General features: G+C 50.1%; 22 non-coding genes across 22 annotated transcripts; all 22 read right to left on the bottom strand.

Moving 5' to 3' along the window:
• Positions 1–192: 192 nt before the first annotated feature.
• Trnaf-gaa (transfer RNA phenylalanine (anticodon GAA)) lies at positions 193–265 on the bottom strand. Its single transcript has one exon. It is a non-coding gene; the product is annotated as a tRNA-Phe (tRNA).
• Positions 266–856: 591 nt separating this feature from the next.
• Trnas-uga (transfer RNA serine (anticodon UGA)) lies at positions 857–938 on the bottom strand. Its single transcript has one exon. It is a non-coding gene; the product is annotated as a tRNA-Ser (tRNA).
• A 698-nt stretch (positions 939–1636) lies between these two features.
• Trnas-cga (transfer RNA serine (anticodon CGA)) lies at positions 1637–1718 on the bottom strand. Its single transcript has one exon. It is a non-coding gene; the product is annotated as a tRNA-Ser (tRNA).
• A 138-nt stretch (positions 1719–1856) lies between these two features.
• On the bottom strand, positions 1857–1929 carry Trnak-uuu (transfer RNA lysine (anticodon UUU)). The gene has a single exon. It is a non-coding gene; the product is annotated as a tRNA-Lys (tRNA).
• Positions 1930–2460: 531 nt separating this feature from the next.
• Trnaf-gaa (transfer RNA phenylalanine (anticodon GAA)) lies at positions 2461–2533 on the bottom strand. Its single transcript has one exon. It is a non-coding gene; the product is annotated as a tRNA-Phe (tRNA).
• Positions 2534–3124: 591 nt separating this feature from the next.
• Trnas-uga (transfer RNA serine (anticodon UGA)) lies at positions 3125–3206 on the bottom strand. The gene has a single exon. It is a non-coding gene; the product is annotated as a tRNA-Ser (tRNA).
• Positions 3207–3904: 698 nt separating this feature from the next.
• On the bottom strand, positions 3905–3986 carry Trnas-cga (transfer RNA serine (anticodon CGA)). The gene has a single exon. It is a non-coding gene; the product is annotated as a tRNA-Ser (tRNA).
• Positions 3987–4124: 138 nt separating this feature from the next.
• Positions 4125–4197, bottom strand: Trnak-uuu (transfer RNA lysine (anticodon UUU)). The gene has a single exon. It is a non-coding gene; the product is annotated as a tRNA-Lys (tRNA).
• A 531-nt stretch (positions 4198–4728) lies between these two features.
• Positions 4729–4801, bottom strand: Trnaf-gaa (transfer RNA phenylalanine (anticodon GAA)). The gene has a single exon. It is a non-coding gene; the product is annotated as a tRNA-Phe (tRNA).
• A 591-nt stretch (positions 4802–5392) lies between these two features.
• Positions 5393–5474, bottom strand: Trnas-uga (transfer RNA serine (anticodon UGA)). Its single transcript has one exon. It is a non-coding gene; the product is annotated as a tRNA-Ser (tRNA).
• A 698-nt stretch (positions 5475–6172) lies between these two features.
• On the bottom strand, positions 6173–6254 carry Trnas-cga (transfer RNA serine (anticodon CGA)). The gene has a single exon. It is a non-coding gene; the product is annotated as a tRNA-Ser (tRNA).
• Positions 6255–6392: 138 nt separating this feature from the next.
• Trnak-uuu (transfer RNA lysine (anticodon UUU)) lies at positions 6393–6465 on the bottom strand. Its single transcript has one exon. It is a non-coding gene; the product is annotated as a tRNA-Lys (tRNA).
• Positions 6466–6996: 531 nt separating this feature from the next.
• On the bottom strand, positions 6997–7069 carry Trnaf-gaa (transfer RNA phenylalanine (anticodon GAA)). Its single transcript has one exon. It is a non-coding gene; the product is annotated as a tRNA-Phe (tRNA).
• Positions 7070–7660: 591 nt separating this feature from the next.
• Trnas-uga (transfer RNA serine (anticodon UGA)) lies at positions 7661–7742 on the bottom strand. Its single transcript has one exon. It is a non-coding gene; the product is annotated as a tRNA-Ser (tRNA).
• A 698-nt stretch (positions 7743–8440) lies between these two features.
• Positions 8441–8522, bottom strand: Trnas-cga (transfer RNA serine (anticodon CGA)). Its single transcript has one exon. It is a non-coding gene; the product is annotated as a tRNA-Ser (tRNA).
• Positions 8523–8660: 138 nt separating this feature from the next.
• Positions 8661–8733, bottom strand: Trnak-uuu (transfer RNA lysine (anticodon UUU)). Its single transcript has one exon. It is a non-coding gene; the product is annotated as a tRNA-Lys (tRNA).
• Positions 8734–9264: 531 nt separating this feature from the next.
• Positions 9265–9337, bottom strand: Trnaf-gaa (transfer RNA phenylalanine (anticodon GAA)). The gene has a single exon. It is a non-coding gene; the product is annotated as a tRNA-Phe (tRNA).
• A 591-nt stretch (positions 9338–9928) lies between these two features.
• Positions 9929–10010, bottom strand: Trnas-uga (transfer RNA serine (anticodon UGA)). Its single transcript has one exon. It is a non-coding gene; the product is annotated as a tRNA-Ser (tRNA).
• A 698-nt stretch (positions 10011–10708) lies between these two features.
• Positions 10709–10790, bottom strand: Trnas-cga (transfer RNA serine (anticodon CGA)). Its single transcript has one exon. It is a non-coding gene; the product is annotated as a tRNA-Ser (tRNA).
• A 138-nt stretch (positions 10791–10928) lies between these two features.
• On the bottom strand, positions 10929–11001 carry Trnak-uuu (transfer RNA lysine (anticodon UUU)). Its single transcript has one exon. It is a non-coding gene; the product is annotated as a tRNA-Lys (tRNA).
• A 531-nt stretch (positions 11002–11532) lies between these two features.
• Trnaf-gaa (transfer RNA phenylalanine (anticodon GAA)) lies at positions 11533–11605 on the bottom strand. The gene has a single exon. It is a non-coding gene; the product is annotated as a tRNA-Phe (tRNA).
• Positions 11606–12196: 591 nt separating this feature from the next.
• Positions 12197–12278, bottom strand: Trnas-uga (transfer RNA serine (anticodon UGA)). Its single transcript has one exon. It is a non-coding gene; the product is annotated as a tRNA-Ser (tRNA).
• Positions 12279–12349: the final 71 nt, after the last annotated feature.

The raw sequence follows: 12349 nt of genomic DNA, 5'->3' as shown, positions 1-12349 counted from the left end.
AGGGAACGCAGTCGGTAGGACATTTTTTTTTTTATTTTCTTGCTTCCCAGGCAGTTGCCTACTGTGTTCCTCTTATGGCATGCACTAGACAACCAGAACAGCTACAGGAGGGAGTCACTTTTGTTCTCGGCGGTAGTTACATTATCACAAACTCAGAGCAATTCCATTGGCGTCAGCTTCAAAACGAATGCATGCCGAAACCCGGGATCGAACCAGGGACCTTTAGATCTTCAGTCTAACGCTCTCCCAACTGAGCTATTTCGGCTGACGTGGAACGTCTCTGTTTTGTACGTCTTCGTTAACCTCTGCCTCGTCGCCAATTTCACAGTCGTCTTCGTCTGATAAGACACAGGGACGCTGAAAGGCGAGCAGCAGATGCAGTGAAGCACCACACACATTTCTTCTGCTTCAATCATCGTAACAAGCAAACACGTCGACTCGATTCATGTAATATTGACTTCGCTGACGCTAGAAAACCGGTGCTATATCGATGCCACGTGCAACTCGTGTGCAGAGAACGAGACACAAGAAGGAGTGAGCCTCTCCACCGTGTGAGAGGCAGTATCTAGCAGATACACACGGTAAAACATTTGACTTGCGCTAGCTCATAAATTGCTGCACGTCATCGTCTGCAAGCTAAAATGGACACATCTGCACTGCCCAGAGAGGCGACACTTGCACTGACACCTGGTGGACGGCTGCGAGACGAGGAGATGAGCTGTGGCTTCTGGGCGCGACTTTAGCGCTGCACCCTGTAGCCAAGAACACTGCACATTGCTGGCGACCCACGTGTTTAGTAGTGACGCAACCGCTAGGATGCAGCTGAACGTCCATCTTCTGTGAGCGAGAAAATTTTCGCAGTCGGCAGGACTCGAACCTGCGCTCCCAGAGGGAATCTGATTTCAAGTCAGACGCCTTAACCACTCGGCCACGACTGCCGGTGGCAAAAGCGTCTTCCGACAAGTGAAAGTGCCACCTTGAGAAGCAATCCGATGGCAGAAAGCGGCTTGGCCTCACTCTTTTCTCTAGTGTTTCCATGGCCAGCACATTAGCCGTTACGAAAGTGTATTAATTTTCGCCCAGGCAGAGGCTTGGACCCAACACCCTTTGGTTGAAAACCTAACGCTCTACCGACTGAGCTATCGTACAGCTGCGTGATGAGCGAGTGATTCACATGTCGTAATTACTGGCTTATGGCTCCAATGGCGACTTCACCGACTTCCCACTGACGCACCGCTGACGCTAGTTTTCTGTCGTCTTAAGCGGTGGACATACTTGCAAGTAGCTGCGAGATCTTAAGAAAAGAAACGCTGCACCATTGCTTTTGCCGCACTCGAATGACTGAATTACGATTCTTAAAAAGAAATGAATGTTCGCTCTGTCCAAAACTTCCAAGCACATGTGTGTACTCACAAACTCGGCGTCGGCGCGAGAAAATGACGGGAGCGCACTCGTGGGCCTGCGACGGCTTTCTGCAGTCCCAGCGTCAGTGCGTGGTGAACCGGTAACCACAGGAAGCAGCGGCCGTCGCGGAACTCTGTATTCTTAAATTTTCGTCTTGTTGAGAGTGGCGTCATTGGCTTGCACCCGCGTTCATGCGTGTGAAAATATTTGCTCTTCTTTACGCAAAATCGCACACAGCCGGTAGGACTCGAACCTACGCTCCCAGAGGGAATCTGATTTCGAGTCAGACGCCTTAACCACTCGGCCACGACTGCGCGGAGCGCAATCCTCTCCCGTCACATGCAACTGCCACCGTTTAAAGCACTGTGGTGGCAGGAAACGGCGTAGTTACATTCTCTTCCGTAGTGTTTCCGCCGCTACTAGACGAATCACTACCAAAGCATTAAAATTTCCGCCCAGACAGGGATTTGAACCCTGGACCCTTAGGTTAAAAGCCTAATGCTCTACCGGCTGAGCTACCCGGGCTCACAGGACGTTAGCAAACCTTCCACGATGCACAACTATACATTGGCTCATGTCCTTTACTGTTGTGCAATCGCTGCAACTAATAAAACGTCGCCTGGATGCTGTCTACAAACTTATCGTGCTAAGCTCGTAACAGACTATCAAAGAATACTGACACACGACGCAAAAACAAATTGCAGCAGTCGTTACGTCTCATGCGTTGGAGCAGAGGATTTACGTGTTTTGTTGACACTCACTGGGCAACTCGAAAATTCACAAGCATTTTGAATGCAATGTTTCCCACGCTTTCGCTCATTTCACAGTTCCGTTGGAGACGTTCTTCACGTCCTGACACAAAAAAGGGAACGCAGTCGGTAGGACATTTTTTTTTTTATTTTCTTGCTTCCCAGGCAGTTGCCTACTGTGTTCCTCTTATGGCATGCACTAGACAACCAGAACAGCTACAGGAGGGAGTCACTTTTGTTCTCGGCGGTAGTTACATTATCACAAACTCAGAGCAATTCCATTGGCGTCAGCTTCAAAACGAATGCATGCCGAAACCCGGGATCGAACCAGGGACCTTTAGATCTTCAGTCTAACGCTCTCCCAACTGAGCTATTTCGGCTGACGTGGAACGTCTCTGTTTTGTACGTCTTCGTTAACCTCTGCCTCGTCGCCAATTTCACAGTCGTCTTCGTCTGATAAGACACAGGGACGCTGAAAGGCGAGCAGCAGATGCAGTGAAGCACCACACACATTTCTTCTGCTTCAATCATCGTAACAAGCAAACACGTCGACTCGATTCATGTAATATTGACTTCGCTGACGCTAGAAAACCGGTGCTATATCGATGCCACGTGCAACTCGTGTGCAGAGAACGAGACACAAGAAGGAGTGAGCCTCTCCACCCTGTGAGAGGCAGTATCTAGCAGATACACACGGTAAAACATTTGACTTGCGCTAGCTCATAAATTGCTGCACGTCATCGTCTGCAAGCTAAAATGGACACATCTGCACTGCCCAGAGAGGCGACACTTGCACTGACACCTGGTGGACGGCTGCGAGACGAGGAGATGAGCTGTGGCTTCTGGGCGCGACTTTAGCGCTGCACCCTGTAGCCAAGAACACTGCACATTGCTGGCGACCCACGTGTTTAGTAGTGACGCAACCGCTAGGATGCAGCTGAACGTCCATCTTCTGTGAGCGAGAAAATTTTCGCAGTCGGCAGGACTCGAACCTGCGCTCCCAGAGGGAATCTGATTTCAAGTCAGACGCCTTAACCACTCGGCCACGACTGCCGGTGGCAAAAGCGTCTTCCGACAAGTGAAAGTGCCACCTTGAGAAGCAATCCGATGGCAGAAAGCGGCTTGGCCTCACTCTTTTCTCTAGTGTTTCCATGGCCAGCACATTAGCCGTTACGAAAGTGTATTAATTTTCGCCCAGGCAGAGGCTTGGACCCAACACCCTTTGGTTGAAAACCTAACGCTCTACCGACTGAGCTATCGTACAGCTGCGTGATGAGCGAGTGATTCACATGTCGTAATTACTGGCTTATGGCTCCAATGGCGACTTCACCGACTTCCCACTGACGCACCGCTGACGCTAGTTTTCTGTCGTCTTAAGCGGTGGACATACTTGCAAGTAGCTGCGAGATCTTAAGAAAAGAAACGCTGCACCATTGCTTTTGCCGCACTCGAATGACTGAATTACGATTCTTAAAAAGAAATGAATGTTCGCTCTGTCCAAAACTTCCAAGCACATGTGTGTACTCACAAACTCGGCGTCGGCGCGAGAAAATGACGGGAGCGCACTCGTGGGCCTGCGACGGCTTTCTGCAGTCCCAGCGTCAGTGCGTGGTGAACCGGTAACCACAGGAAGCAGCGGCCGTCGCGGAACTCTGTATTCTTAAATTTTCGTCTTGTTGAGAGTGGCGTCATTGGCTTGCACCCGCGTTCATGCGTGTGAAAATATTTGCTCTTCTTTACGCAAAATCGCACACAGCCGGTAGGACTCGAACCTACGCTCCCAGAGGGAATCTGATTTCGAGTCAGACGCCTTAACCACTCGGCCACGACTGCGCGGAGCGCAATCCTCTCCCGTCACATGCAACTGCCACCGTTTAAAGCACTGTGGTGGCAGGAAACGGCGTAGTTACATTCTCTTCCGTAGTGTTTCCGCCGCTACTAGACGAATCACTACCAAAGCATTAAAATTTCCGCCCAGACAGGGATTTGAACCCTGGACCCTTAGGTTAAAAGCCTAATGCTCTACCGGCTGAGCTACCCGGGCTCACAGGACGTTAGCAAACCTTCCACGATGCACAACTATACATTGGCTCATGTCCTTTACTGTTGTGCAATCGCTGCAACTAATAAAACGTCGCCTGGATGCTGTCTACAAACTTATCGTGCTAAGCTCGTAACAGACTATCAAAGAATACTGACACACGACGCAAAAACAAATTGCAGCAGTCGTTACGTCTCATGCGTTGGAGCAGAGGATTTACGTGTTTTGTTGACACTCACTGGGCAACTCGAAAATTCACAAGCATTTTGAATGCAATGTTTCCCACGCTTTCGCTCATTTCACAGTTCCGTTGGAGACGTTCTTCACGTCCTGACACAAAAAAGGGAACGCAGTCGGTAGGACATTTTTTTTTTTATTTTCTTGCTTCCCAGGCAGTTGCCTACTGTGTTCCTCTTATGGCATGCACTAGACAACCAGAACAGCTACAGGAGGGAGTCACTTTTGTTCTCGGCGGTAGTTACATTATCACAAACTCAGAGCAATTCCATTGGCGTCAGCTTCAAAACGAATGCATGCCGAAACCCGGGATCGAACCAGGGACCTTTAGATCTTCAGTCTAACGCTCTCCCAACTGAGCTATTTCGGCTGACGTGGAACGTCTCTGTTTTGTACGTCTTCGTTAACCTCTGCCTCGTCGCCAATTTCACAGTCGTCTTCGTCTGATAAGACACAGGGACGCTGAAAGGCGAGCAGCAGATGCAGTGAAGCACCACACACATTTCTTCTGCTTCAATCATCGTAACAAGCAAACACGTCGACTCGATTCATGTAATATTGACTTCGCTGACGCTAGAAAACCGGTGCTATATCGATGCCACGTGCAACTCGTGTGCAGAGAACGAGACACAAGAAGGAGTGAGCCTCTCCACCGTGTGAGAGGCAGTATCTAGCAGATACACACGGTAAAACATTTGACTTGCGCTAGCTCATAAATTGCTGCACGTCATCGTCTGCAAGCTAAAATGGACACATCTGCACTGCCCAGAGAGGCGACACTTGCACTGACACCTGGTGGACGGCTGCGAGACGAGGAGATGAGCTGTGGCTTCTGGGCGCGACTTTAGCGCTGCACCCTGTAGCCAAGAACACTGCACATTGCTGGCGACCCACGTGTTTAGTAGTGACGCAACCGCTAGGATGCAGCTGAACGTCCATCTTCTGTGAGCGAGAAAATTTTCGCAGTCGGCAGGACTCGAACCTGCGCTCCCAGAGGGAATCTGATTTCAAGTCAGACGCCTTAACCACTCGGCCACGACTGCCGGTGGCAAAAGCGTCTTCCGACAAGTGAAAGTGCCACCTTGAGAAGCAATCCGATGGCAGAAAGCGGCTTGGCCTCACTCTTTTCTCTAGTGTTTCCATGGCCAGCACATTAGCCGTTACGAAAGTGTATTAATTTTCGCCCAGGCAGAGGCTTGGACCCAACACCCTTTGGTTGAAAACCTAACGCTCTACCGACTGAGCTATCGTACAGCTGCGTGATGAGCGAGTGATTCACATGTCGTAATTACTGGCTTATGGCTCCAATGGCGACTTCACCGACTTCCCACTGACGCACCGCTGACGCTAGTTTTCTGTCGTCTTAAGCGGTGGACATACTTGCAAGTAGCTGCGAGATCTTAAGAAAAGAAACGCTGCACCATTGCTTTTGCCGCACTCGAATGACTGAATTACGATTCTTAAAAAGAAATGAATGTTCGCTCTGTCCAAAACTTCCAAGCACATGTGTGTACTCACAAACTCGGCGTCGGCGCGAGAAAATGACGGGAGCGCACTCGTGGGCCTGCGACGGCTTTCTGCAGTCCCAGCGTCAGTGCGTGGTGAACCGGTAACCACAGGAAGCAGCGGCCGTCGCGGAACTCTGTATTCTTAAATTTTCGTCTTGTTGAGAGTGGCGTCATTGGCTTGCACCCGCGTTCATGCGTGTGAAAATATTTGCTCTTCTTTACGCAAAATCGCACACAGCCGGTAGGACTCGAACCTACGCTCCCAGAGGGAATCTGATTTCGAGTCAGACGCCTTAACCACTCGGCCACGACTGCGCGGAGCGCAATCCTCTCCCGTCACATGCAACTGCCACCGTTTAAAGCACTGTGGTGGCAGGAAACGGCGTAGTTACATTCTCTTCCGTAGTGTTTCCGCCGCTACTAGACGAATCACTACCAAAGCATTAAAATTTCCGCCCAGACAGGGATTTGAACCCTGGACCCTTAGGTTAAAAGCCTAATGCTCTACCGGCTGAGCTACCCGGGCTCACAGGACGTTAGCAAACCTTCCACGATGCACAACTATACATTGGCTCATGTCCTTTACTGTTGTGCAATCGCTGCAACTAATAAAACGTCGCCTGGATGCTGTCTACAAACTTATCGTGCTAAGCTCGTAACAGACTATCAAAGAATACTGACACACGACGCAAAAACAAATTGCAGCAGTCGTTACGTCTCATGCGTTGGAGCAGAGGATTTACGTGTTTTGTTGACACTCACTGGGCAACTCGAAAATTCACAAGCATTTTGAATGCAATGTTTCCCACGCTTTCGCTCATTTCACAGTTCCGTTGGAGACGTTCTTCACGTCCTGACACAAAAAAGGGAACGCAGTCGGTAGGACATTTTTTTTTTTATTTTCTTGCTTCCCAGGCAGTTGCCTACTGTGTTCCTCTTATGGCATGCACTAGACAACCAGAACAGCTACAGGAGGGAGTCACTTTTGTTCTCGGCGGTAGTTACATTATCACAAACTCAGAGCAATTCCATTGGCGTCAGCTTCAAAACGAATGCATGCCGAAACCCGGGATCGAACCAGGGACCTTTAGATCTTCAGTCTAACGCTCTCCCAACTGAGCTATTTCGGCTGACGTGGAACGTCTCTGTTTTGTACGTCTTCGTTAACCTCTGCCTCGTCGCCAATTTCACAGTCGTCTTCGTCTGATAAGACACAGGGACGCTGAAAGGCGAGCAGCAGATGCAGTGAAGCACCACACACATTTCTTCTGCTTCAATCATCGTAACAAGCAAACACGTCGACTCGATTCATGTAATATTGACTTCGCTGACGCTAGAAAACCGGTGCTATATCGATGCCACGTGCAACTCGTGTGCAGAGAACGAGACACAAGAAGGAGTGAGCCTCTCCACCGTGTGAGAGGCAGTATCTAGCAGATACACACGGTAAAACATTTGACTTGCGCTAGCTCATAAATTGCTGCACGTCATCGTCTGCAAGCTAAAATGGACACATCTGCACTGCCCAGAGAGGCGACACTTGCACTGACACCTGGTGGACGGCTGCGAGACGAGGAGATGAGCTGTGGCTTCTGGGCGCGACTTTAGCGCTGCACCCTGTAGCCAAGAACACTGCACATTGCTGGCGACCCACGTGTTTAGTAGTGACGCAACCGCTAGGATGCAGCTGAACGTCCATCTTCTGTGAGCGAGAAAATTTTCGCAGTCGGCAGGACTCGAACCTGCGCTCCCAGAGGGAATCTGATTTCAAGTCAGACGCCTTAACCACTCGGCCACGACTGCCGGTGGCAAAAGCGTCTTCCGACAAGTGAAAGTGCCACCTTGAGAAGCAATCCGATGGCAGAAAGCGGCTTGGCCTCACTCTTTTCTCTAGTGTTTCCATGGCCAGCACATTAGCCGTTACGAAAGTGTATTAATTTTCGCCCAGGCAGAGGCTTGGACCCAACACCCTTTGGTTGAAAACCTAACGCTCTACCGACTGAGCTATCGTACAGCTGCGTGATGAGCGAGTGATTCACATGTCGTAATTACTGGCTTATGGCTCCAATGGCGACTTCACCGACTTCCCACTGACGCACCGCTGACGCTAGTTTTCTGTCGTCTTAAGCGGTGGACATACTTGCAAGTAGCTGCGAGATCTTAAGAAAAGAAACGCTGCACCATTGCTTTTGCCGCACTCGAATGACTGAATTACGATTCTTAAAAAGAAATGAATGTTCGCTCTGTCCAAAACTTCCAAGCACATGTGTGTACTCACAAACTCGGCGTCGGCGCGAGAAAATGACGGGAGCGCACTCGTGGGCCTGCGACGGCTTTCTGCAGTCCCAGCGTCAGTGCGTGGTGAACCGGTAACCACAGGAAGCAGCGGCCGTCGCGGAACTCTGTATTCTTAAATTTTCGTCTTGTTGAGAGTGGCGTCATTGGCTTGCACCCGCGTTCATGCGTGTGAAAATATTTGCTCTTCTTTACGCAAAATCGCACACAGCCGGTAGGACTCGAACCTACGCTCCCAGAGGGAATCTGATTTCGAGTCAGACGCCTTAACCACTCGGCCACGACTGCGCGGAGCGCAATCCTCTCCCGTCACATGCAACTGCCACCGTTTAAAGCACTGTGGTGGCAGGAAACGGCGTAGTTACATTCTCTTCCGTAGTGTTTCCGCCGCTACTAGACGAATCACTACCAAAGCATTAAAATTTCCGCCCAGACAGGGATTTGAACCCTGGACCCTTAGGTTAAAAGCCTAATGCTCTACCGGCTGAGCTACCCGGGCTCACAGGACGTTAGCAAACCTTCCACGATGCACAACTATACATTGGCTCATGTCCTTTACTGTTGTGCAATCGCTGCAACTAATAAAACGTCGCCTGGATGCTGTCTACAAACTTATCGTGCTAAGCTCGTAACAGACTATCAAAGAATACTGACACACGACGCAAAAACAAATTGCAGCAGTCGTTACGTCTCATGCGTTGGAGCAGAGGATTTACGTGTTTTGTTGACACTCACTGGGCAACTCGAAAATTCACAAGCATTTTGAATGCAATGTTTCCCACGCTTTCGCTCATTTCACAGTTCCGTTGGAGACGTTCTTCACGTCCTGACACAAAAAAGGGAACGCAGTCGGTAGGACATTTTTTTTTTTATTTTCTTGCTTCCCAGGCAGTTGCCTACTGTGTTCCTCTTATGGCATGCACTAGACAACCAGAACAGCTACAGGAGGGAGTCACTTTTGTTCTCGGCGGTAGTTACATTATCACAAACTCAGAGCAATTCCATTGGCGTCAGCTTCAAAACGAATGCATGCCGAAACCCGGGATCGAACCAGGGACCTTTAGATCTTCAGTCTAACGCTCTCCCAACTGAGCTATTTCGGCTGACGTGGAACGTCTCTGTTTTGTACGTCTTCGTTAACCTCTGCCTCGTCGCCAATTTCACAGTCGTCTTCGTCTGATAAGACACAGGGACGCTGAAAGGCGAGCAGCAGATGCAGTGAAGCACCACACACATTTCTTCTGCTTCAATCATCGTAACAAGCAAACACGTCGACTCGATTCATGTAATATTGACTTCGCTGACGCTAGAAAACCGGTGCTATATCGATGCCACGTGCAACTCGTGTGCAGAGAACGAGACACAAGAAGGAGTGAGCCTCTCCACCGTGTGAGAGGCAGTATCTAGCAGATACACACGGTAAAACATTTGACTTGCGCTAGCTCATAAATTGCTGCACGTCATCGTCTGCAAGCTAAAATGGACACATCTGCACTGCCCAGAGAGGCGACACTTGCACTGACACCTGGTGGACGGCTGCGAGACGAGGAGATGAGCTGTGGCTTCTGGGCGCGACTTTAGCGCTGCACCCTGTAGCCAAGAACACTGCACATTGCTGGCGACCCACGTGTTTAGTAGTGACGCAACCGCTAGGATGCAGCTGAACGTCCATCTTCTGTGAGCGAGAAAATTTTCGCAGTCGGCAGGACTCGAACCTGCGCTCCCAGAGGGAATCTGATTTCAAGTCAGACGCCTTAACCACTCGGCCACGACTGCCGGTGGCAAAAGCGTCTTCCGACAAGTGAAAGTGCCACCTTGAGAAGCAATCCGATGGCAGAAAGCGGCTTGGCCTCACTCTTTTCTCTAGTGTTTCCATGGCCAGCACATTAGCCGTTACGAAAGTGTATTAATTTTCGCCCAGGCAGAGGCTTGGACCCAACACCCTTTGGTTGAAAACCTAACGCTCTACCGACTGAGCTATCGTACAGCTGCGTGATGAGCGAGTGATTCACATGTCGTAATTACTGGCTTATGGCTCCAATGGCGACTTCACCGACTTCCCACTGACGCACCGCTGACGCTAGTTTTCTGTCGTCTTAAGCGGTGGACATACTTGCAAGTAGCTGCGAGATCTTAAGAAAAGAAACGCTGCACCATTGCTTTTGCCGCACTCGAATGACTGAATTACGATTCTTAAAAAGAAATGAATGTTCGCTCTGTCCAAAACTTCCAAGCACATGTGTGTACTCACAAACTCGGCGTCGGCGCGAGAAAATGACGGGAGCGCACTCGTGGGCCTGCGACGGCTTTCTGCAGTCCCAGCGTCAGTGCGTGGTGAACCGGTAACCACAGGAAGCAGCGGCCGTCGCGGAACTCTGTATTCTTAAATTTTCGTCTTGTTGAGAGTGGCGTCATTGGCTTGCACCCGCGTTCATGCGTGTGAAAATATTTGCTCTTCTTTACGCAAAATCGCACGCAGCCGGTAGGACTCGAACCTACGCTCCCAGAGGGAATCTGATTTCGAGTCAGACGCCTTAACCACTCGGCCACGACTGCGCGGAGCGCAATCCTCTCCCGTCACATGCAACTGCCACCGTTTAAAGCACTGTGGTGGCAGGAAACGGCGTAGTTACATTCTCTTCCGTAGTGTTTCCGCCGCTACTAGACGAATCACTACCAAAGCATTAAAATTTCCGCCCAGACAGGGATTTGAACCCTGGACCCTTAGGTTAAAATCCTAATGCTCTACCGGCTGAGCTACCCGGGCTCACAGGACGTTAGCAAACCTTCCACGATGCACAACTATACATTGGCTCATGTCCTTTACTGTTGTGCAATCGCTGCAACTAATAAAACGTCGCCTGGATGCTGTCTACAAACTTATCGTGCTAAGCTCGTAACAGACTATCAAAGAATACTGACACACGACGCAAAAACAAATTGCAGCAGTCGTTACGTCTCATGCGTTGGAGCAGAGGATTTACGTGTTTTGTTGACACTCACTGGGCAACTCGAAAATTCACAAGCATTTTGAATGCAATGTTTCCCACGCTTTCGCTCATTTCACAGTTCCGTTGGAGACGTTCTTCACGTCCTGACACAAAAAAGGGAACGCAGTCGGTAGGACATTTTTTTTTTTATTTTCTTGCTTCCCAGGCAGTTGCCTACTGTGTTCCTCTTATGGCATGCACTAGACAACCAGAACAGCTACAGGAGGGAGTCACTTTTGTTCTCGGCGGTAGTTACATTATCACAAACTCAGAGCAATTCCATTGGCGTCAGCTTCAAAACGAATGCATGCCGAAACCCGGGATCGAACCAGGGACCTTTAGATCTTCAGTCTAACGCTCTCCCAACTGAGCTATTTCGGCTGACGTGGAACGTCTCTGTTTTGTACGTCTTCGTTAACCTCTGCCTCGTCGCCAATTTCACAGTCGTCTTCGTCTGATAAGACACAGGGACGCTGAAAGGCGAGCAGCAGATGCAGTGAAGCACCACACACATTTCTTCTGCTTCAATCATCGTAACAAGCAAACACGTCGACTCGATTCATGTAATATTGACTTCGCTGACGCTAGAAAACCGGTGCTATATCGATGCCACGTGCAACTCGTGTGCAGAGAACGAGACACAAGAAGGAGTGAGCCTCTCCACCGTGTGAGAGGCAGTATCTAGCAGATACACACGGTAAAACATTTGACTTGCGCTAGCTCATAAATTGCTGCACGTCATCGTCTGCAAGCTAAAATGGACACATCTGCACTGCCCAGAGAGGCGACACTTGCACTGACACCTGGTGGACGGCTGCGAGACGAGGAGATGAGCTGTGGCTTCTGGGCGCGACTTTAGCGCTGCACCCTGTAGCCAAGAACACTGCACATTGCTGGCGACCCACGTGTTTAGTAGTGACGCAACCGCTAGGATGCAGCTGAACGTCCATCTTCTGTGAGCGAGAAAATTTTCGCAGTCGGCAGGACTCGAACCTGCGCTCCCAGAGGGAATCTGATTTCAAGTCAGACGCCTTAACCACTCGGCCACGACTGCCGGTGGCAAAAGCGTCTTCCGACAAGTGAAAGTGCCACCTTGAGAAGCAATCCGATGGCAGAAAGCGGCTT

This window comes from Schistocerca nitens, unplaced genomic scaffold (assembly GCF_023898315.1).
Source record: "Schistocerca nitens isolate TAMUIC-IGC-003100 unplaced genomic scaffold, iqSchNite1.1 HiC_scaffold_334, whole genome shotgun sequence".
NCBI lineage: Eukaryota > Metazoa > Arthropoda > Insecta > Orthoptera > Acrididae > Schistocerca > Schistocerca nitens.
This window is presented reverse-complemented; position numbering and strand designations above follow the sequence as displayed.